Genomic DNA, 24515 nt, shown 5'->3' with positions numbered 1-24515 from the left:
CAGCTATTAGCTCTGAGCTCTCTTGCATGGAGGAATCTGGAATAAAAGAACCCCAACGTATATTTCATTGATTCCCTTTTCATTCAAGAACTGATGATCGCATGCAAAGCACTTCCAGTGTGGCATAGTGTAATTTACAGGGTAAATGTCCACCAGACTGCCTGCCTATCTCCCGAGACATACTTTTTGCCTCTCAATATTCCATAGCTTCTGGAAGTCTTCATGCCTAAGCTAACACTGAATTAGAACTCGCGGCTTTCCATCCAGCGCCCCTGAGCCTTATACCGGATATTTGTTTCTGATACCTTCAAGTCACTCAAGTGGATTCCTGCTTAGGCCTAGGCCTGGTAGGATTGGCCAAAGTTGCACAGATGGCTTAGCAGGTAAGGCGGGACTGGAACTGAGCATTTCCCAGTCTCTACCCTGGTGCCTTTACCAGCACACCCACCTGGATCTTCTTCCTCCCCACAGAATCCACCCATTTGACCTCTTCCTGCTTCTCCAACAGAAAATTCAACGCTGCAGTTTTCAAGATCCAGTCCAACCTCTTTGAACTCGGCTCCCCCTTACTCTCCTTACTATCCCCCTTACTCTTCATCTTTCAATCTGAGCTTTAGACTTTTCTGTTCAGGAAATGGATTGTTCCTCTGATTGGGGACTGGTGGCTTCTGGCCTGGCCGTGTAGCAGCTCCTCTGCCTTTGGGGTGTCTTTTATTTCGCTCAGTTTTGTTAATCACAGTGTTAGTACGTTTTGTGGGGTCTGTTATTATTGTAAAAGTAGGTTTTTTTGGGGGGGGGGTTATTTTGCTAGTTTCCTTGTGTCAGTTTTAATGTGTCTACTTTGTATATTGAAATTCAGTTAGTATTTATTTCTGCTCTGCACTTAATTCAATCAATCAATCAGAATAGAGCTGGAAGGGACATTAGAAGTCTTCTCGTCCAATTCGCTGCTGATGCAATCAGAATATACCATTTTAGGTAGGTGGCTGTGCACTCTTTTCTTAAAACATTCCAGTGATGGAAACACCTGCAACCCTGTTTGAGGAATTCCATAAGTTCTATAAAAGGAAACAGCCAGAAACCTCTGCTGATAATCAGAATCAAGTCATTAGCCTTTATGAAATTAACAATTTCCATATTTTTCTCTCCACCTTCAGGTCTAATCCTGAGATCTGTTGACTAAAAAGAATCAAGCCAGAATTGAAGTAGTCAATTTCTCACCTATACTCTCAATGGAAAATCAGAAATGAAATTCAAGATTTCTCTAAACTCATCATTGTTTGGTTCATGTGCACTTCCTTGTGTGCAATAAGAGATGATTTACACCTGACGAATCGTTCACACATTGGATATTTCAAATGTTTGTCCCCTGTGTAACTAATACTGATATCTTTTCCAAAATCTGGACACTTTTACGGTTTCTCTCCTGTATGCGTCCTCTTGATGTCTCACCAGGTTGAAATTCACACAAGATTTCCCACAATCAGGACATTTAAAGGGTTTCTCTCCTTTGAGTACTCTGGTGTATCACCAAGCTGGAATAGTGTATGAAAGATTTCCCACAATCAGGACATTCAAAGGGTTTCTCTCCTGTGTGAGTCCTCTGGTGTTTCCCCAGGTGAGAATTTGCAATGAAACCTTTCACACAAACTGGACACGCATATGGCTTCTCTCCTTTTTGAATCCTCTGGTGGTTTACCAGGTTAGAACTTTTCTTGAAACCTTTCCCATAATCAGGATATTCAAAGTGCTTTTCTCCAGTGTGAGTCCTTTGGTGTATCACAAGGTTACAACAGGAACTGAAACTTTTCCCACATTAAGGACATTCAAAGGGTTTTGCTCCTGTGTGAGTCCTCTGGTGTATCACCAGGCTGGAATAGCGTATGAAAGATTTCCCACAATCTGAACATTTAAAGGGTTTCTCTCCTGTGTGAGTCCTCTGGTGTCTCACCAGGTTGGAACTGAAACTGAAACGTTTCCAACAATCAGGACATTCAAAGGGTTTCTCTCCTGTGTGAGTCCTCTTGTGTATCACCAAGCTGGAATAGCGTATGAAAGATTTCCCACAATCCGAACACTTAAAGGGTTTCTCTCCTGTGTGAGTCTTCTGGTGTATCACCAGGCTGGAATTCTCACTGAAACCTTTCCCACAATCAGGACATTCAAAGGGTTTCTCTCCTATGTGAGTCCACTGGTGTTTCACCAGGTTGGAATGTAGACTGAAACTTTTCCCACATTCAGGACATTCAAAGGGTTTCTCTCCTGTGTGAGTCCTCTGATGTATCACCAGGCTGGAATTCTTTATGAAAGATTTCCCACAATCAGTACATTCAAAGGGTTTCTCTCCTGTGTGAGTCCTTTGGTGTGTCACCAGAGTGGAACTCTGGCTGTAACATTTCCCACAATCCGGACATTCAAAGGGTTTCTCTCCTGTGTGAGTCCTCTGGTGTTTTACTAGGTCGGAATTTCTAATAAAACTTTTCCCACAATCAGGACATTCAAAGGGCTTTTCTCCTGTGTGAGTCCTCTGGTGCATCACCAGGCTGGAATTGTGGCTGAAAGATTTCCCACAATCCAGACATTCAAAGGGTTTCTCTCCTGTGTGAGTCGTCTGATGCGTCACCAGGTTGGAATTCTGACTGAAACTTTTCCCACAATCAGGACAGTCGAAGGGTTTCTCTCCTGTGTGAGTCCTCTGGTGGAAAACCAAGGTGATATTTTGATTGAAAGTTTTCCCACAAATTGGACACTCAAAAGGTTTCTCTCCTGTGTGAATCCTCTGATGTATCACCAGGCTGGAATTCTGAATGAAACGTTTCCCACAATCAGGACATTCAAAGGGTTTCTCTCCTGTGTGATTTCTTCGATGAGTCACCAGGTGGGAATTCTCCCGGAAACGTTTCCCACAATCAGGACATTCAAAGGGTTTCTCTCCTGTGTGAGTCCTCTGATGTTTCACCAGGCTGGAATTCTGACTGAAACGTTTCCCACAATCAGGACATTGAAAGGGTTTCTCTCCTGTGTGAGTTCTCTGATGACTCACCAGGCTGGAATTTTGACTGAAATGTTTCCCACAAATTGGACATTCACAAGGTTTCTCTCCTGTGTGAGTTCTCTGATGACTCACCAAATGGGAATTCTGGCTGTAACATTTCCCACAATGAGAACATTCAAAGGGTTTCTCTCCTGTGTGAGTCCTCTGGTGGTTCACCAGGTGGGAACTTACAATGAAATTTTTCCCACAAACCGGACATTCAAAGGGTTTCTCTCCTGTGTGAGTTCTCTGGTGTGTCACCAGACTGGAACTCTGGCTGTAACATTTCCCACAATCCGGACATTCAAAGGGTTTCTCTCCTGTGTGAGTCCTCTGGTGTTTTACTAGGTCGGAATTTCTAATAAAACTTTTCCCACAAACTGGACACTCATATGGTTTCTCTCTTGTATGAATCTTCTGGTGGTTCACCAGATGGGAATTCTGACTGAAACATTTCCCACAAAGTGGACACTTATACTGTTTCCTTCCTGTGTGAGTCCTCTGGTGGCTCACCAGGCTGGAATTCCAACTGAAACTTTTCCCACAATCAGGACATTCAAAGGGTTTCTCTCCAGTGTGAGACATCTGGTGTTTCACCAGATAGTAATTTACAGGGGAACTTTTTTTCACAAACTGGACACTCCTGTGGTTTCTCTCCTGTGTAAATTATTTTGCTTCGTAAAGTATGTACCACATTGTGAGTACTTATAGGGCATCTGTCCTGTGTGGTCCTTTTATGAACCACAAAGGAGATATTCTGACCAAAGATTTTGTTACATTAGTAGCATTTGTATGCCATTTTTCCAATTTGGATCCTCTTCTACATAATCACCTATTCTTTTGCAATCCACTGATATGCTGGAGGAAGTCGAAAATGTGTGTGGTTCCTTGTTTAGTGGTGCATTGATTGCACCTACTGTTTTCTTCCTCTCATTGGGAGTTCTGCATTACTGTCTGCCTTATTTGAGTATTCAATTGACTTCCAGATGTTTTCCTCTTTTTCTTCCCCACTGACTTCCAGATGTTTTCCTCTTTTTCTGAACGGAAAAATGATCCCCTTCACCTTGTCACATAACCTATCCTTGTGTTCCGCATACTCTACTATTTCCAGCTTGAATTCTCTTCTTGATTTTCTCCTGCCTTTCGCCTGCTGGGTTAGGAGAATTGTGTAATTTTCTGAAGGAAATGGAAAATATTTTGATTTCTGGCTTGATCTGCTTTCCTTTTCAAAAGTTATTCTCACTTCTCCGGAGTGCTCTTATTGCCATCCTCTTTGTCTACATGATTCAAAGAAAAATGTAAGTTTAATTGTTTATACAATTTGCAGATGTGAAAAAAGGAAAAAATATACATTTAAAAAGCAAACATACCACAATGCTAACCTCTTACATCAATTATGATTTATCAGACATTCCAGAGATTCAAATATCCCTTAAATCATGAAATTCCCTTGACTTGCATCAACTATAAACTATAAGTGCTGCTATGCGTTATCATAAAATATATCTGGAAGTCTGGGGTATAGATTATACAATTGCAGATATATGGAAAGAGTAATATAAATACACATACCTATAATTATATCTATGTGGAAAATTCATGTTTTCAACCTGAAAAAGAAAAGAAGATTACTGTCAAACATTCTGAGTTAATTTTTAGAGGTGTGGGGGCTTTAAATGATGAAATGATGCCTAAAGCCTCTGCAAGATTTGCACATGGAAGTCTTCAGCTAAAAAAGAAGGGCAAAAACTGTTCTCCACAATCCCTCTGCTGACATCCTAATTGAAGTACTCCTCATTTAATGACTGCAATTGGGACTGGCGTCTGTGTCATTAAGCAGCCTGATCATTAAGTATGTTAACATGATAGTGTCAACTTACATCTGTTCCCTTGGACTTGTTAAGAAAATCACCATGGGTTGTTAAAGGCAATTTCTTATGACTGTGGCTTGCAATTTCCTGCAAGTATACCCCCTGATTTTGCTTGTAAGAAGCTAGCTGGGAAGGTCACAGATGGGGATAATGAATGTAGGATACTGCAAACACCATAAACGTGCAACAGTTGGCAGCATTTGAATTGGTGCAACTCCCTTTTCCTGCATTTTCATAATCATAGGCCCAGAGAAGAAGTGGTAAATGAGGACAACTTATACAACTGAACATCCTGAAAGGTCTTCCATAGTTATTCTTTCAGAAGTGCTGGCTTAAGCACAGCTGAACCTCATTAATACAAGTATGGGATGCCAATCGGAAATACCATGCTTGTTAGCTATAAATAGAAGTAAAAAAATAAAAATCCAAGAAAAAAATAGTGGCAGTTTCAGTCTGATATTGTTGCCAAGAAAACAACAGGCCCACAAGAGAATAATGACAGTTGAAAGGGACCTTGGACGTTTTCTAGTCCAACCCACTGCTTAGATAGGAAACCTATATTATTCTTGACAAATGGCTGTCCAATCTCTTCTTAAAAACCTCCAGTGATGAAACACCCACAACATCTGGGGGGAAGCTGTTTCATTAATTGTTCTCACTGACAGGAACTTTCTCCTAATTCTAGACTCCATCTGTTACTTCTTGTTCTGCTCTATGACACTTTGGCGCACAGGTCAATCCTTTCTTCTATGTGACAGCCCCTCCAATTTTGAAAGAGTGCCATCATCTAAACACAAACTCTCCATGCGGCATTTTAGTCCCACAACTGAAGCCTCTGCAGCCCAAACAATAAACTGGCTCTTCTGCACACCAGTCTCTCTTCCACAAAAGGCCCTGCAGGGAGTAATTGGAGCTCCCAGGCCTGTCCCTTGACCAGAAATTCTGTTATCTTTCTGAATATTATCACACAACCCCCTTGATCTCTTTGGAAAGCTGTTTGTAAAAACCAGTGAAAAGCTTCTTTTTCAGGGTAGATTATTCAGACCGTAAAAGAACTAAATATTTAAATTGAAAAACTCCAGACAGGTCTGTTCCCTGACAAGGGCAGAGAGAAACAGGGAGGCATCAGTCACCAGAAAGGGAATGTAAGAGAGGCAGATTCAGGAGCTCCATCCCAAAGGAAGCCCACCTGGACAGGGCTGCCCATCGGCCAAGACCACCTGGACGCCTCTCGGGTCTCACTCGCCCGCCTTCCAGACGCCCCTGGCCTCCTCCTAGCAAGGTTCCCGCCCTCGCTTCCAGCCACGCTCCCTCTGAGCTCCCCCGTCCTCTTCCCCTTCCTCCTCTCCAGGCAATGGGAGGCCACAGGGGAACGTGGGAACGGCGGTGCCCAACCTTCCGGGAAACGCCGGGAGCCCCCACGCTGGGAGCCGGGCTGCGCCAAGAGGAGGGGGGCTGCGGGGCAGGAGGGGGGCTGTTCCTCTGCAGGCCTTAAGCGAGTCGCTCTGGGTCGTTGAAGGCAATTTCACGTGACTGCGACTTGCAACCTCTTGCCAGCCTCTCCAGGGATTTTGCTTAGGAGAAGCTGGCTGGGAAAGCCCCAAACGGGGATCGCGAGGCTGGGATGCTGCGACCGTCACGGATGTACAGCGGTGGGCAACGTCCTAACCGAGCAGCCCGACTTGCTCCCGGCTTCTCCTCCGACCCGCCCTCGACTCACCTTCCAGCTGCTGCTTCGAACCTGGGAAGAGCACAAAAGCGCCCCCCCCCACGCCACCTTTCTCTCCTGGGTGATCCGGAAAAGGTAGTTACTCTGATCTTCTCCTCGCCTCCCATCCTTTCTAGCAATGCAGTACTCGATGGTTGCAGCTCCTCTTCCCTCCACCACAGATGCCCCTTTCTAGTCGCAGACGCTGCCTAGCTGACCGTCATCTCGCGATAGGAGGCCGGAAGTCTCGCTTGTCTCGTCTCGGCCTTTGGCGTCTAGAGAGGTTTTCGCTGATATATCTGCTCTCCGGTCGTTTCCGCCTCCCAGCGACCGTCCTTTGCAACTGAGCCAAGTGAAACAGCGAAAAGTGACGATGCTTCTTAGTTTGCAAAGATTAGCTGCAGGCTGAGCCCTAGAAGTGTGTGAAGTTCAAACAGAAATGCAGACTAAGAGTTGTAACTCTCCAAGCAAAGACCTTACTTACACCATTCTGGCCAAATGGCTGTCCAGTCTCCTCTCAAAAGCCTCCACGGATGGCGCACTTGCAACTTTTAGAGGGAAGCTGTTCCACTGGTTAATTGGTTTCATGGACAGGAACTTTCCCCTTAATTTTCGGTTGCATCTTTTTTTGATATTTCTCCCTTCAGTTCTTTTAACTGCTTTCAGGCACTTTGGGGAATAGGTTGACCCCCTCTTAATGTGTCAGCCCCTCAAATACTGAAAGACTGCTATCAGGTCACCCTTAGTCCTTCTCTGCGTCAAATTACAGATATCCAGTTCCTCCAACCGCTCATCTGATGTTTTAGCATTCAGTCCACTAAATATCATTGTTGCTCTTTTCTGCACTCTTTCTAGAGTCTCAGCATCTTTTTTTTATTATTGTGGCCAAACCTGGATGCAGTATTTTAAGTGTAGCATTAATTCAGTACTAACACTCCATGTGATCTTGATACTATCCTGGTGATGCAGAGCAGGACTGCACTCACTTTTTCATTGCTAGCTCATACTTAGGTGATTGTCTACTGGGAATCACAGATCCTCTCACAGTTACTGCTGTTGGGAGATCTCCAACCTCTTCTATAGGTCTGTGTTTGGTTTTTCATGCCTAAGTGTAAAACCTCATTTTTTTCACCACTGAATTGCATTTTGCTCTAAAGGGCCCAGTGTTCCAGGTTTGGCTATTCCGCCCTTCTCTCCCTTCATCTTAATCACTTATGAAGATATTGAAGAGTACTAGGCCTAAGAGAGAGGATAGCTTCGTGGACCACATGAAACCACTTCGCGGGCCGCATCCGGACCCCAGGCCTTGTGTTTGACATGTCTGACTTAGATTATTCCCAGGCAAGCGCCTAGGGCAAAACTTTGGATGGACGAGTTAGCAGAAAGCCAATGTAAAGATTCCTGCGTTTTCTTAGGGGTGACTGTCAGTGGAGATCAAAACGGTTCTACACCCCAAAACTTTATGACTGATATTCCTGTGGCTCCCAAGGATTTAGGACAGGGCAGCACCATCAGGTGAGATGCTATAGGAGAGCCATCTTCACTCCTGCCAGCCAGGGCTGCATCCAACAGCACCCACGATGAAGCTTCATTCCTGAAGGAGGAAATTTTACATCTGCTGAATGCTAAATGCCATATGCGTCTGTAAATTTCCTTGCACAGAAGCCTCCATTAGGTCACAGAGAGGGAAAAATATGCAGCACGGCCTAAAAAACGACCTAAGAAAGAGGGGCCAATTGTCTATATATGGTAGAAGAAATGTTTCAAAACTACATTTTTTAAAAAGAAAACAAAAGGGAAGAAGAGAATATCCCGCCAAAGTGCATGGCCGACTGATCACCAGGCTAAACTTTTTAGGACACCTTGCACTGCCATTTTTCATGCAGGTCTTATAAGGTATGGATGATGATAGTGGCCATTTCAGCTATTGGCTCTAAGCTCTGTTGCATGGAGGGATCTGGAATAAAAGAACCCCAATGTATATTTCATTGATTCCCTTTTCATTCAAGAACTGATGATCGCATACAAAGCACTTCCTGTGTGGCATAGTGTAATTTAGAGAGTAAATGACTCCCAGACAGCCTGCCTACCTCTCAAGATATACTTTTTGCCTCTCAATAATCCATAGCTCCTGAAAGGAGTCTTCATGCCTAAGCTAACACTAAATTAGAACTCGTGACTTTCCATCCAGCGCCCCTGAGCCTTACACTGGATATTTGTTTTTGATGCCTTCAAGTCAAGTGGATTCCTCCTTTCTTGCTTAGGCATAGGCCTGGTAGGATTGGCCAAAGTTGTATAGATGGCTTAGCAGGTAAGGCAGAACTGGAACTGAGCATTTCCCAGTCTCTACTGTGGTGCATTTACCAGTACACCCACCTGGATCTTCTTCCTCCCCACAGAATCCACCCATTTGACCTCTTCCTGCTGCTCCCAACAGAAAATTCAAGGCTGCAGTTTTCAAGATCCAGTCCAACCTTTTTGCAATCGGCTCCCCCTTACTCTCCAGATAACGGACCTTTTTCATCTTTCAATCTGAGCTTTAGACATTTCTGTTCAGGAAATGGAGCGTTCCTGATTGGGGACTGGTGGCTTCTGGCCTGGCCCTGTGTAGCAGCTCCTCTGCCTTTGGGGTGTCTTTTATTTCGCTCAGTTTTGTTAATCACATAGTGTTAGTACGTTTTGTGGGGTCTATTATTATTGTAAAAGTAGTTTTTTGGGGGGGGGTATTATTCTGCTAGTTTCCTTGTGTCAGTTTTAATGTGTCTACTTTGTATATTGAAATTTAATTAGTATTTATTTCTGCTCTGCAATTAATTCAATCAATCAATCAGAATAGAGCTGGAAGGGACATTAGAGGTCTTCTCGTCCAATCCCCTGCTCAAGCAATCAGAATATACCATTTTAGGTAGGTGGCTGTCTCTTCTTTTCTTAAAACCCTCCAGTGATGGAAACACCTGCAACCCTGTTTGAGGAATTCTATAAGTTCTATAAAAGGAAACAGCCAGAAACCTCTGCTGATAATCAGAAACAAGTCATTAACCTTTATGAAGTTAACAATTTCCATATTTTTTTCTCTACACCTAAAGTTATAGTTAAGCAAAGCATGCTCCCAACAATAATTGGTAGGTGCCATTACAATTGTATCCCAAGGACTAACTGTACACTAGTTGGGGAATTTCACAACTTCTGCAAACAGAAACATCCAGAAATTACTGCTGATAATCAGAAATAGGTAGTTAGTCTATATCAAACTAATATTTTCCATATTTTTCTCTCCATCTTCAGATCTAATCCTGAGATCTGTTGACTAAAAAGAATCAAGCCAGAATTGAAGTACCGTATCTTCCGGCGTATAAGGCAACTTTCTAAGCCACAAAAACCTCAAAAGTTCGGGGTCGTCTTATACGCCGAGTCGTCTTATACGCCGGAAAATACGGGTATTCTATTTTATTCCTTTACACATGTGGTTTAGTATATTACTCATCAAGTTTTCTCTCCCCCCCCCTCGCTCAAAAATGGGTAGAGTGGCGGTGGGGAGAGCAATTAAACTCTAAGCTGTTTGTTTCAGCAATCCGTCCCCGCGGCTCACCTCTAGCAGGCGTGTGGTTTGCAGCTGCTTTTTGCTAACTTGAAGTCACAGGCTGGTAAATGCCTGTGGGTCTCAATCTGTCTCCTCGCTGCTTTGCACTTTCCGAGCTGGAGATCGGGGTGGGAGGGAAGGATTGGAGGGAGAGGGAGGAGGGAAAGGAGGCGTGTGTGTGTGTGTGTGTGCACGCATGCTTCTGGCAGGCGTGTGGTTTGCAGTGCTTTTTGCTCGCTGCTTTGCACTTTCCGAGCTGGAAATCTGGGTGGAAGGATTGGAGGGAGAGGGAGGAGGGAAAGGAGGCGCGCATGCGCGCGCATGTGCACACACACTTCTCGCTGCTTTGCACTTTCTGAGCTGGAAATTGGGGTGGGGGGAAGGATTGGAGGGAGAGGGAGGAGGGAAAGGAGGCGCGCGCACGCGCGTGTATGTATGTGCACACGCTTCTCGCTGCTTTGCACTTTCCGAGCTGGAAATCGGGGTGGGAGGGAAGGATTGGAGGGAGAGGGAGGAGGGAAAGGAGGCATGTGTGTGTGCGTGCATGTGTATATTTCAGAAAGATAGGCGGGGACCGAGAAAGTTGCAGTAAATACAAGCAGGGACTTGCCCGGCCCTTGCTCTTTCTATTGTTTGTTATCTTCCTCCTATCATCAGTTCCAGTTTGGTTGACAGCTTAAAAAACAAACAGCATGGCAGCTCCCATGGGTTTATTGTCTTATCCTTCCTTTCAGCTTTAGAGTGAATTAGGAAAAGTTTAATCCACTTGCACTGTTTTATGTTTATGTTTGATGACAGCCTTATGTTTATAAGTGACAGTTTTTCTGCTAAGTACCTGCATGTCATAAGCATTTGAATTAAAATTACCATATTGAAATCAAATCTGATGTTTTTTAATTTTTATTTGGTGTGCGTTGGAAGAGGGGTAGTCTTATTCGGTGAGTATTGCCCAAACTCTATATTTTAACTGGAAAAGTTGGGGGTCGTCTTATAAGCCCAGTCGTCTTATACGCCGGAAAATACGATAGTCAATTTCTCACCTATACTCTCAATGGAAAATCAGAAATGAAATTCAAGATTTCTCTAAACTCATCATTGTTTGCTTCATGTGCACTTCCTTGTGTGCAATAAGAGATGATTTACACCTGACGAATCGTTCACAGATTGGATATTTCAAATGTTTGTCCCCTGTGTAACTAATATTGATATCTTTTCCAAAATCTGGACACTTTTACAGTTTCTCTCCTGTATGCGTCCTATGACGTCTCACCAGGTTGAAATTCACATTGAAAGATTTCCCACAATCAGGACATTCAAAGGGTTTCTCTCCTGTGTGAGTCCTCTGGTGTTTCCCCAGGTGAAAATTTGCAATGAAACCTTTCACACAAACTGGAACTCATATGGCTTCTCTCCTTTTTGAATTCTGTGGTGGTTTACCAGGTTAGAACTTTTCTTGAAACCTTTCCCACAATCAGGACATTCAAAGTGCTTTTCTCCAGTGTGAGTCCTTTGGTGTATCACCAGGCTGGAATAGCGTATGAAAGATTTCCCACAGTCCGAACAAGAACTGAAACTTTTCCCACATTAAGGACATTCAAAGAGTTTCTCTCCTTTATGAGTCCTCTGGTGTATCACCAGGCTGGAATACCGTATGAAAGATTTCCCACAGTCCGAACATTTAAAGGGTTTCTCTCCTGTGTGAGTCCTCTGGTGTCTCACCAGGTTGGAACTGAAACGTTTCCCACAATCAGGACATTCAAAGGGTTTCTCTCCTGTGTGAGTCCTCTGGTGTATCACCAGGCTGGAATAGCGTATGAAAGATTTCCCACAATCAGGACATTCAAAGGGTTTCTCTCCTGTGTGAGTCTTCTGGTGTATCACCAGGCTGGAATTCTGACTGAAACTTTTCCCACAATCAGGACATTCAAAGGGTTTCTCTCCTGTGTGAGTTCTCTGGTGTATCACCAGGGTGGAATTGTGACTGAAACTTTTCCCACAATCAGAACATTCAAAGAGTTTCTCTCCTGTGTGAGTCCTCTGATGTCTTACCAGGTTGGAACCGAAACTGAAACGTTTCCCACAATCCAGACATTCAAAGGGTTTCTCTCCTGTGTGAGTCCTCTGATGTCTCAACAGACTGGAACTGAAACTGAAACGTTTCCCACAATCAGGACATTCAAAGGGTTTCTCTCCTGTGTGAGTCCTCTGGTGTATAACCAGGATGGAATAGCGTATGAAAGATTTCCCACATTCAGGACATTCAAAGGTTTTCTTTCCTGTGTGAGTCATCTGATGTGTCACAAGGTGGGAATTCTGACTGAAAGTTTTCCCACAATCAGGACATTCAAAGGGTTTCTCTCCTGTGTGAGTCCTCTGGTGTGTCACCAGGTGGGAATTGCGAGTGAAACTTTTCCCACAAACTGGACATTCACAAGGTTTCTCTCCTGTGTGAGTCCTCTGGTGGTATACTAGTTCAGAATTTCTAATAAAACTTTTCCCACAAACTGAACACTCATATGGTTTCTCTCCTGTATGAGTCCTCTGGTGGTTCACTAGGTTGGAATATCCACTGAAACTTTTCCCACAGAGTGCACACTCATACGGTTTCTCTCCAGTGTGCGTCCTCTGGTGGCTCACCAGACTGGAATTATGTATGAAAGATTTCCCACACTCAGGACATTCAAAGGGTTTCTCTCCGGTGTGAGTCATCTGGTGTTTCTCCAGGTTGGAACTGACACTGAAACATTTCCCACAATCAGGACATTCAAAGGGTTTCTCTCCTGTGTGAGTCTTCTGGTGCTTCACCAGGCTGGAATTCTGACTGAAACTTTTCCCACAATCAGGACATTGAAAGGGTTTCTCTCCTGTGTGGGTCCTCTGATGTCTCACCAGGTTGTAATTCCGAGTGAAAGATTTCCCACAATCTGAACATTCAAAGGGTTTCTCTCCTGTGTGAGTCATCTGGTGTTTCACCAGATAGTAATTTACAGGGGAACTTTTTTTCACAAACTGGACACTCCTATGGTTTCTCTCCTGTGTGAATTATTTTGCTTGGTAAAGCATTTACCACATTGGGAGCACTTATAGGGCATCTGTCCTGTGTGGAAAGGAGATATTCTGACCAAAGATTTTGTTACATTAGTAGCATTTGTATGCCTTTATTCCAGTTTCGATCCTTTGTACATAATCACCTATACTTTTGCAATCCACTGATATGCTGGAGGAAGTAAAAAATGTGTGTGGTCCTTTGTTTAGTGGTTCTTTGATTTCACCTGTTTTTTTCCTCCCATTGGGAGTTCTGCATTTCTGTCTGCCCTATTTGAGTATCCAATTGACCTTTTCTTCCCCACAGACTTTCAGATATTTCCCTATTTTTCTGAACGGAAAAATGATCCCCTTCACCTTGTCACGTAATCTATCCTTGTGTTCCGCACACTCCACTATTTCCAGCCTGAAATTTCTTCTTGATTTTCTCTTGCCTTTCGCCTGTTGGGATGGGAGAATTGTGTAATTTTCTGAAGGAAATTGAAAATATTTTGATTTCTGGCTTGATTTGCTTTCCTTTTCAAAAGTTATTCTCACTTCTCCAGAGTGCTCTTATTGCCATCCTCTTTGTCTGTAAGATTCAAAGAAAAGTGTAAGTTTGTTTATACAATGCTTGCAGATGAAAAAAGGAAAAAAAATATACATTATATTTAAAAAGCAAACATACCACAATGCTAACCTCTTACATTAATTATGATTCATTGGACATTCCAGAGATCCAACTTCAGATATCCGTTCGATCAGGAAATTCTCCTCACTTGCATCAACCATAAATTCTAAGCACTGCTAAGGGTTATCATAAAATAAATCTGCATGTCTGAGGTATAGAGCATACAATTGTAGATGTATGGAAAAAGTAATATAAATACACATACCTATAATTATATCTATGTGGAAAATTCATGTTTTCAGCCTGAAAAAGAAAAGAAGATTACTATCAAATCTTCTGAGCTAATTTTTAGAGGTGTGGGGGCTTTAAATGATGAAATGATGCCTAAAGCCTCTGCAAGATTTGCACATGGAACTCCTTGACCACAAAGAAGGGCAAAAACTACTCTCCACAATCCCTCTGCTGAAATCCCAATTGAAGTACTCCTCATTTAATGACTGCAATTGGGACTGACATCTGTGTCATTAAGCGGCTCAAACATTAAGTATGATGTTAGCATGATAGTGCCAACATACATCTGTTCCTCTGCACTTGCTAAGCAAATCACCATGGTCGTTAAAGGCAATTTCACATGACTGTGGCTTGTAATTTCCTGCCAATATACCCATTAATTTTGCTTGTAAGAAGCTAGCTGAGAAGGTCACAGATGAGGATCATGAATGTGGGATACTGCAGCCACCATAAACAGGTAACAATTGGCAAAATCTGAATTGGTGCAACTCCCTTTTCCTGCATTTTCATAATCATAGGCCCAGAGAAGAAGTGGTAAATGAGGACTACTTATACAACTGAACATCCTTCTTCTGTAGCTATTCTTTCAGAAGTGCTGGCTTAAGCACAGCTGAACCTCATTAATACAAGTATGGGGTGCCAATAGGAAATACTGTGCGTGTTAGCTATAAATAGAAGTTAAAAAAATAAAAATCCCAGAAAAAATAGTGGCAGTTTCAGTCTGACATTGTTGCCAAGAAAACAACAGGTCTACAAGAGAATAATGAGAGTTGAAGGGACCTTGGACGTCTTCTAGTCCAATCCCCTGCTTAGGTAGGAAATCCTATATTATTCTTGACAAATGGCTGTCCAATCTCTTCTTAAAAACCTCCAGTGATGAAACACCCACAATGTCTGGAGGGAAGCTGTTTCATTAATTGTTCTCACTGACAGGAACTTTCTCCTAATTCTAGACTCCATCTGTTACTTCTTGTTCTGCTCTATGACACTTTGGCGCACAGGTCAATCCTCTCTTCTATGTGACAGCCCCTCCAATTTTGAAGGGGTGCCATCATCTAAACACAAACTCTCCATGTGGCATTTTAGTCCCACAACTGAAACCTCTGCAGCCCAAACAATAAACTGGCTCTTCTGCACACCAGTCTCTCTTCCACAAAAGGCCCTGCAGGCAGTTATTGGAGATCCCAGGCCTGTCCCTTGACCGGAAATTATCTTTCTGAATATTATCACAGAACCCCCTTGATCTCTTTGGAAAGCTGTTTGTAAAAAACAGTGGAAAGCTTCTTTTTCAGGGTAGATTATTCAGACCGTAAAAGAAATATTTAAATTGAAAACCTCCAGAAAGGCTGTTCACTGACATGGGCAGAGAGAAACAGGGATGCAGCAGTCACCAGAGAGGGAATCTGGGCAGGTAAGAGAGGCAGATTCAGAAGCTGCATCCCAAAGGAAGCCCACCTGGACAGGGCTGCCCATCGGCCAAGCCCACCTGGACGCCTCTCGGGTCTCCCTCGCCCGCCTTCCAGACGCCCCTGGCCTCCTCCTAGCAGGTTTCCCGCCCTCGCCTCCAGCCACGCTCCCTCGGAGCCCAGAGCTCCCCCGTCCTCTTTCCCTTCCTCCCCTCCAGGGACTGGGAGGCTGATCCTCCCCAGCGATGGGCAACGTCTGAACCGAGCAGCCCGACCTGCTCCCGGCTTCTCCTCCGACGCGCCCTCGACTCACCTTCCAGCTGCTGTTTCGACCCTGGGAAGAGCACAAAAGCCTCCCCGCACACCTCCTTCCTCCCCTGAGCGATCCGGAAGAGGAAGTTACTCTGATCTTCTCCTCGCCTTCCATCCTTTCTAGCAAAGCAGTACTCGATGGTTGCAGCTCCTCTTCCCTCCACCCCTGGAGATGCCGCTTTCTAGTCACAGATGCTGCCTATCTGACCGTCATCTCGCGATAGGAGGCAGGAAGTCACGCTTGTCCCGTCTCGGCGTTTGGCGTCTAGAGAGGTTTTCGCTGATTTATCTGCTCTCCGGTCGTTTCCGCCTCCCAGCGACCGTCCTTTGCAACTGAGCCAAGTGAAACAGCGAAAAGTGACGATGCTTCTTAGTTTGCAAAGATTAGCTCCAGGCTGAGCCCTAGAAGTGTGTGAAGTTCAAACAGAAATGCAGACTAAGAGTTGTAACTCTCCAAGCAAAGACTTTACTTACACCATTCTGGCCAAATGGCTGTCCGGTCTCCTCTCAAAAGCCTCCACGGATGGAGCACTCGCAACTTTTAGAGGGAAGCTGTTCCACGGACAAGAACCTTCCCCTTAATTCTCGGTTGGATCTTTTTTTGATAAGTCTCCCTTCGGTTACTTCTTTTACTGCTCTCAGGCACTTGGGGGAATAGGTTGACCCCCACTTAATGCGTTAGCCCCTCAAATACTGAAAGACTACTATCAGGTCACCCTTAGTCCTTCTCTGTGTCAAATTAGACACAACCGATCATCTGATGTTTTAGCATTCAGTCCACTAAATATCTTTGTTGCTCTTTTTTGCACTCTAGTTTCTAGAGTCTCAACATCTTTTTTATCGTGCCCAAACCTGCATGCAGTATTTTAAGTGCAGCAGTAATCCATGTGATCTTGATACTATCCTTCTGGTGATGCAGAGCAGGACTGCACTCACTTTTTCTGCTGCTGCATGACATTGCTAGCTCATACTTAGGTGATTGTCCACTGGGAATCATAGATCCTCTCACAATTACTGCTGTTGCGAGATCTCCAACCTCTTCTATAGGTCTGTTTTTGGTTTTTCATGCCTAAGTGTAAAACCTCATTTTTTTCACCACTGAATTGCATTTTGCTCTAAAGGGCCCAGTGTTCCAGGTTTGGCTATTCCCCCCTTCTCTCCCGTCATCTTAATCACTTATGACGATATTGAAGAGTACTAGGCCTAAGAGAGAGCCTTGGGGTACCCCGCTGCATGCTTCCCTCCACCTATATTTAGTTCCATTGCAGATGACATGTTGAGTGCTGCTGGTCAGCCAGTTGTGATTCCATCTGGTGATGCTGCTATCATCTATCTCATATTTTTTATCATACCAAGAATGATTTTCTTTTGTACTTGTTTGGATGTCGAGCCCCTAAATGATTGCCAAATTCACCCTATAAACATAATAATGAAATACTGTACAAACCTGGAAGCAGGCTACCATATTGGTCCCCATCCACACCTAGTCAGGAGATACAGGCCATCCTCGACTTACAACTATTTGTTTAGTGACCGTTTATGCTGAAATGCATTCAGTCTTAGCTCCACAAGACCATCTGGAACAGCAAGGAACCAGCCCCTGCTGCGTCGGCCGCACTTCCTGGGTACATGATGGGAAGGTGTCACCCTTTGTGAGGAATGAAGAAATGCACCATTGCCTGGAAGTGGCCTGCAAATGGCTCTTGCCTACTTCACATATCCGGCTTGATGGGCTCTGCCCTGGTCCTTCCCCTTTGTGCCAGAGACCCTCAGGTTAGTCACACTCCTGCCCAGGCCCCCACTGGCACACTTTACGTGAATGATGTAGAGCTGGCCACACCCATTCCATCCATGCCCACCCAGTAGGCCGCACCCACCCTGGCCATACCCACCTCAGGGGCAACCACAATGCTGATGCGGCCCTCAATGAAATTGAGTTTGACACCCCTGCCCTAAATGATTGCCAACTTCATCCTGTAAATAAAATAATAAAATATGGTACAAACCTGGAAGCAGGGTACCATATTGGTCCCCATCCATACCTGTCAGGAGATACAGGTAATCCTCGACTTACAACTTTTTTTTTAGTGACTGTTTGAAGTTATAATTGCCATGAAAAACGTGACCTATGGCCATTTTTCATTCTTACAACTGTTGCAGCATCCCCCTGGTCATGTGATAAAACTCAGATATTTGGCAGCTGCCATGTATTTATGACAGTTGTAGTGTCAAGTGACCACCTTTTGCAACCTTCTTGCAAGCAAAACTAATGGGGAAGCCACATTCACTCAACAACTCTGCGAAAAATTTCATAAAATGGGGCAAAACTCACTTAACAACTGTCTTGCTTAGCAATGGAAATTTTGGCTCAGTTGTGGTTGTATGTGAAGGACTCCCTGTAATACCTTTTTGTCTTCATTCTTGCAGAGCCTAAATCTTGCTAGAGGGCAGAATTACTCTGAGCAGACTTCCCAATTTTCAGAGGAATTAGATTGTTCCCAGGAGGCACCTTGGGCAAAACCCTTGGATGGCGCGAGTTAGCAGAAAGCCGATTTAAAGATTCCTGCTCTTTCTTAGGGGTGACTCTCAGTGGAGATGAAAACCTCTCTACACCCCAAAACTTTATGACTGATATTCCTGTAGCTCTGAAGGATTTAGGACAGGGCAGCACCATCAGGTGAGACACTATAGGAGAGCTTTCTTCACTCCTGCCGGCCAGGGCTGCATCCAACAGCACCCACCATGAAGCTTCATTTCTTTTTTTTCTTTTTTTTTATTATAAATTTTTACAATTTTACAATAAAAAACCCCTTCCCCAATCCCTCCCAACCCTCTCCAAAACCCTCCCCCCTTCTTCCCAGAGCTGAATACAGGGTTAACTAGAACTTAAAAGGAAAAACTTTTAAACTCAAATAAACCTCAAACAAATATAATTACATTCAATAAACGAATTATTAAATACTTTAACTCCATTATGTATGAAAAACAGAAAGAGAAAAAGAAGAAAGAAAAGAAAAAAAAGAAGAAAAAGAAAAGAAAAAAAACCTTCTTCCAATACTATCCTATTAACAACCATACCACTATAATTAAATTTAACATTAAAATAATTTCTTTGTCATTACAATCCTACCAATTTACCATTATAATTTATTTTATCTATAATTCACAACTTCTGTTTCTTTCACAATTAATAAACCAATCATCTCGCTAACTTAATAACATTACAAAATATCATATTTCATATAAAGTAAATTAATTGGACTCTAGTCCGCCATTAAAATATTATAAACTTTAAGTATAAATTTAAGTATAAATTATTCAGAAAGCTAAACAATATTTTCTAATATCATACTTATATTATATAAAGTTTATCCATCTTTCTTTGTCATCACAATCAACACACATATAAGCGTTACTTATACCATTGAAATTCCCTTATACATATTTAAAACAAAATATTCCTTTAAATGCTCCTTAAGTTTCTAAGCATGTACTTCTTATCTAAAGTTTTCATTCAGTCTCCATAATCTTCTCTCCTCTTTTCCAATAACCATTTCCATCCGCAATAAGCTATAATCTGTCAATAACCTTGGAACAATCTTTACATTCTTTACCCATCTCTCTTATCCAATAACCTCGAGAAAGCTGCTTGAAGATCTGCCATTGAAGATTGCACCAAAGAACTCTTAGGTCTTGCTTCTCCCACAGACTCAGAAACAAATTCTTGTAATACTTCTTTAACCTCCTTTTTCTGTTGTTCCTTTTCCTTGCGTTTGTATACTGTCCGAGTCATTCTCTGCTCCTTCATCTCGACTTGTTGAGACCCCTCAGTCTGTAGTTTTCCAACTTTCATCAACACAGCTTCTTCAGACTGCTGTTCTACCTTCTTCTCTTCTGAAACTTTAAACATTATAGGTGGTGATGAGCGTGCTCCCAGGACCAAAGTATAAAACTCCTTTGCTTTAAAAACAGTATTAAGTCTGACGTATCCCCGCATAGCCTCCATTAGGTCACAGAGAGGGAAAAATATGCAGCAGGGCCTAGAAAATGGGACCTAAGTAAGAGGGATCGATTGTCTATATGTGGTAGAAGAAATGTTTCCAAACTACATTTTTAAAAAGAAAACAAAAGGGAAGAATAGAACATCCCACCAATGTGCATGGCCGACTGATCACCAGGCTAAACTTTTTAGAGGGACACCTTTCACTGCCATTTTTCATGCAGGTCTAATAAGGTATGGATGGTGATAGTGGCCATTTCAGCTATTGGCTCTGAGCTGTCTTGCATGGAGGAATCTGGAATAAAATATCCTCAGCGTATATATTTTTAAAAAATATTTTATTAAGTTTTATAAGGGTAATAAGTGAATAGGGTCAAAAAGGATAAAGCAAAGGGAAACATATAAAAAGGTTAGACCAAGGAAAGGGGGTAACACAAAAGTGGGATTAATCCCACAAAATAACATCGCTTCAGCAAGTAAACCAGTCCGGGTATACATATTAAATCTTAATAATTACTCTAGTATTAAACAACTTTTAATATAATCATATGAATAACAAATTAGTCAATATATCTCATTCATTTCACTAATTAACAATAATACTAATTAGTTATAACTTTAAAATAATAATATATTACATATTAATTATAGTTTGCTATATTGTTTAAAATCACAAATATGCAAAAAAGGAAAAAAAACAAGTTCATACAAGTAATCATGAAATATAAATACAAATTATCAATTATCTCTTTAAATTTCATAACCTTTTCTCATTCTATCGTATTTCTAACCAATAATAAAAATTTTCCCATGTTTAAAATAAAATAAATTCTTTTTCTTTCATTTCTAAAGTTAATCTATCCATTTCTGCACATTCAAATATTTTTGTTATTATAGTTAGATCAGATGGTAAGTTTTCATTTTTCCAAAATTGGGCAAATATTATTCTTGCAGCTGTCAACATGTGCAATATTAAATACTTGTTCTTTTTTCCATAATTCAAACCTAATATTCCTAACAAACAGAGTTCTGGTTTAAATTCTATCTGTATTTTAATCATCTTTTCTAGCCACATATGAATCTTAAACCAAAATTTCTTGGCATTAGGGCATATCCACCAGAGATGGTAATAAGTGCCTGGTTGTTTTTTTTACATTTCCAACACATATTTGATACATTTTTAAACATTTTCTTTAATCTAACTGGTGTCATGTCCATCTATAAAACATTTTATATAAATTTTCCTTATATGCAGCTGCTTTAGTAAGTTTAATATTTTGGTCCCATAGTTTTTGCCAATCTTCTAAGTCTATAGAATAACCAAAATTCTTTGCCCACACTATCATTGTTTCTTTCACTTGTTCTTCTTCCATCTTCCAGTTTAACAAGAATTTATAAAGTTTCTTAATCAGATTTTCATCTGTTTTCAAAAGTATTTTATCTAATGGTGTCTGTTCTTTGTAAAATCCCATTACTTTTACATATTTTTCATATCTTGTTTGAATTTGCAAGTATGACCACCATGTTAGATCAGTGCCATTTTATTTTTTTATAACAAAATGTTATTAAGTTTATATAGATGAGGAAAAATAGGGACAATACAGGTATGGTAAAGGGAGGAGGTGAGAGGAAAGGGGAAAGGGACGGGAATGAAGGATTTAGGGTAAAATAAGGATAAGTAGCCAGCTCCCTGAACTCAAAATAGCCTCTGGAACCAGAGAGAGAAAGGCGGAGAGCTTCGCATCTGCCATCATCTTCAGCAGATCATCGGAGACAGGAGTCAGCTGTTTAAGGAAACAAGCAACTGATCCGGGTGGGATGATATCAGTTTTTGATGCAAAGTGGACCCTTAAGAAAATTGCCTGCCTTTAACTATAAGCTGGTAGCCTTAGGGGAGGAGGAAGAGGGGATATTTTGCTTCTCCCCCCTCCCAAAAAGCGTTGGTTTCAGCGTTTTAAAACTTTTGAAAAGTTTTTGGACTAAAACTATATTGAAGGAACCAGCTTGTTTTATCATAGAGGGGAAGAAAGATTTATTACTACCCTACTTGGGGAAAACCACCTTAATTGCTCTTTTTTAAAAAAATTTTTTAAAGTATTTTTCCGTATTTATTGCTGGAACTTTTTCTTTTTCTTTTACTTTCTCCCTAAGTAAACGGTGAGGAAAGAAACAGCGTCCCCTGGTGGTTATTCTTGCAATTTCTTTCCTTTGTTCTCTTGCTACACTATTTTTTTTGTTGCATTATCTTTGTTGATTCAGCTGTGGTGTTTGGCTCAATGCCCAGACACTTGGCTGACTGCCCAGACATTCCTACCTCCTTTGGAGATTACTAAGAGAGACTGCTTTCTATTTTTTTTTTTTTTTTTGTCCTTGCTTGGTGTTTGATTCCCTTTTTGGATTGATTTTATTCTTTTTAAAATAAGGGAACCATAGAATAAGTTTTTTATGTTTACATTTGGATTATAAATTAAATATTAATTTTTTTCTTCTTTTTTGTTACTTTTTTTTATCAGCCTTGTTGTGTGGATATAAACATACTTTTTAGCTTTCTTCTTTTTCTATTTGCTTTTTTTGCCCAAAGATCTGCTATCCCTGTTTATATTTTTTCCTACTTTTTGATATTACTATTGCTGGATATTTTTATTTTTACTCTTTTTTTGAGGTTTTTGGATTAGATATATATTTTTGTTTTTTTTTAAATCTCCTCTCCTTTGAGCTTTTTGGTGGAATATAATTGGCCATCGGGCCCTACCCTTGGATTACAATTAATTGGGCCATCGGGCTTGATATTGGATTATAAATACAATAAACACAATAAGCAAGATGAGTATTTCTAACTTGGCAAAAGGGGCGAGGAAGGGATCCTCTGCTCCTGCATCAACTTCAGTTAGTCCAGCGCTTCAAAAATCGATTACAACCTTTTTACAGCCAGACACGCAGCAGAAGGATACGCAAGCCATTCTCCAGGCAATTATGGATTCTAAAATGGAAATGAAAAAGGATTTTGAAGATTCTAAAATGGAAATGAAAAAGGTTCTTGAAGATTTGAAAAATGATTTGCTTAAGATGGATCAAAAAATGGAATCCTTTCAACAGGCAATGTCAAATACTCAACAACGAATGCAAAATATTGAAGACAAGTCAGTAGTAGTAGACCAGAAATTAGAGGCCCTGCAAGATGAAAATCAGAGATTGGCGCAATCTAACATGGAGCTAGAAGAAAGTATGGCAATGATGTAATTAGAATGCGCATCATATTTTCTAAGATTCCAAAATGTGATAGAAGAGAGTGATGAGAACTTGTTACTATTGATGACTGAATTATTGGCAGACTTGCTTGGAATGAAAATGGATCAAATCAAAAGAGAAGTTGATTAAGTCTACAGAGTGAATTCAAATTATGCAAGAAGAAATAGAGTGCCCAGGGAAGTTCATGTTAGATTCAGCAAAAGAGCAACGTGGGATGAGATCCTGAGACCAGTGAGGGACCAACCTCTGAATTACAAAGATAAAGATTTGGTAGTTCTCAAACACATTCCAGGAAGAATTAGGGAAGCTCGAAGAGAATACCAATTCTTAACGAGGAAATTGATCAATATAGGAGTGAACTTCAGATGGTTGGTCCCAAAAGGACTATTAATCTTTTGGGACACAAAAAGATATAGATTGAACACCCCACAACAAGCAGAGGACTTCTTTAATAATCACAGAGACTTCTTGGAGAGAGGTGAGGCGGAACCTAAGAAACCAGAGGAAATGACTGCAGGAACATCGAAACAAATGGAGGAAGAAGTACCTAAAAAGACTCAACCAGAGGAAGATGTGAAGCCTAAAGACCAGTGACAGATAAGCTCTCCTAGAAAATTGAGATCGTGACACAATTGAAACTATGGAGGAAATTGGAATTTTTTCAATAAATATAAATGGTCTTAATTCCCCATCAAAAAGGAGTAAAATATTTCATAGACTACAAAAGCTAAAAATGGATATAATTTGTCTCCAGGAGACACACATCAAGTTACAACATTCTAGAATACTTGAACAATTAAAACATGGTAAACTTTATTTTTCCTTGACATCACAAAAGAAAAGAGGGATAGCTTTATATATAAAAGAAAAGATGAATCCAAAACAAATTTATGCTGATGAAGAGGGAAGAATACTGATGGTTGAGATTACATGGAATCAAAAACAAATATTGATGGTTGCGATATATGCTCCCAATGAGAAGCAAGATCAATTTTTTTAGCAATTATATGATAAACTGGTGGACTTAAATTACCATAGTTTGTGTATACTTGGAGACTTTAACGCAATTGTTGATCCAGTACGGGACTATAAAAGTCATAAACGGGGAAAAAGGAAGTAATATCTTACCTAAATCCTTTCTAAGAATGACAGATGAACTTTGTATACAGGACATTTGGAGAGAGATGTACCCGGAAAAAGCACAATATACCTTTTATTCTAATAGACATAAATCATGGTCAAGAATTGACATGATATGGACTTCTTTGGACTTAAAGGCCATGATACAAGAAATTGAAATAGAATCTAACATTTGGGCAGATCATAATTCAATGAAAATGACTTGGAAAGAAAAGACCGAGATGGTCCTTGAATAAAGCAATATTGAAAGAAAAGGAGTTTTTACAATT

General features: G+C 41.4%; 1 protein-coding gene and 3 pseudogenes across 1 annotated transcript in view; 1 reads left to right on the top strand and 3 right to left on the bottom strand.

Annotated features, from left to right (window-relative positions):
* The window catches only part of LOC120318230 (zinc finger protein 84-like), a 52477-nt gene extending 36607 nt beyond the window's left edge, over positions 1-15870 (bottom strand). The window contains exons 1-2 of the mRNA XM_039365655.1: positions 15859-15870; positions 14114-14151 (exon numbers count right to left, since the gene is read on the bottom strand). The gene's annotated coding sequence lies outside the window, so the exon portion shown is untranslated. The remainder of the gene's footprint in view (positions 1-14113; positions 14152-15858) is intronic.
* Positions 1-24515, top strand: part of LOC120318249 — a 227066-nt pseudogene that overhangs the window by 56732 nt on the left and 145819 nt on the right.
* Positions 849-14132, bottom strand: LOC120318216 (annotated as a pseudogene).
* Positions 11111-13809, bottom strand: LOC120318227 (annotated as a pseudogene).

Source organism: Crotalus tigris, unplaced genomic scaffold (genome assembly GCF_016545835.1).
Source record: "Crotalus tigris isolate CLP2741 ecotype Arizona unplaced genomic scaffold, ASM1654583v1 scf7180000020145.1122116, whole genome shotgun sequence".
Lineage (NCBI taxonomy): Eukaryota > Metazoa > Chordata > Lepidosauria > Squamata > Viperidae > Crotalus > Crotalus tigris.
Note: the sequence above shows the minus strand (reverse complement) of the source record. Positions and strands in the feature narration are given on the sequence as shown.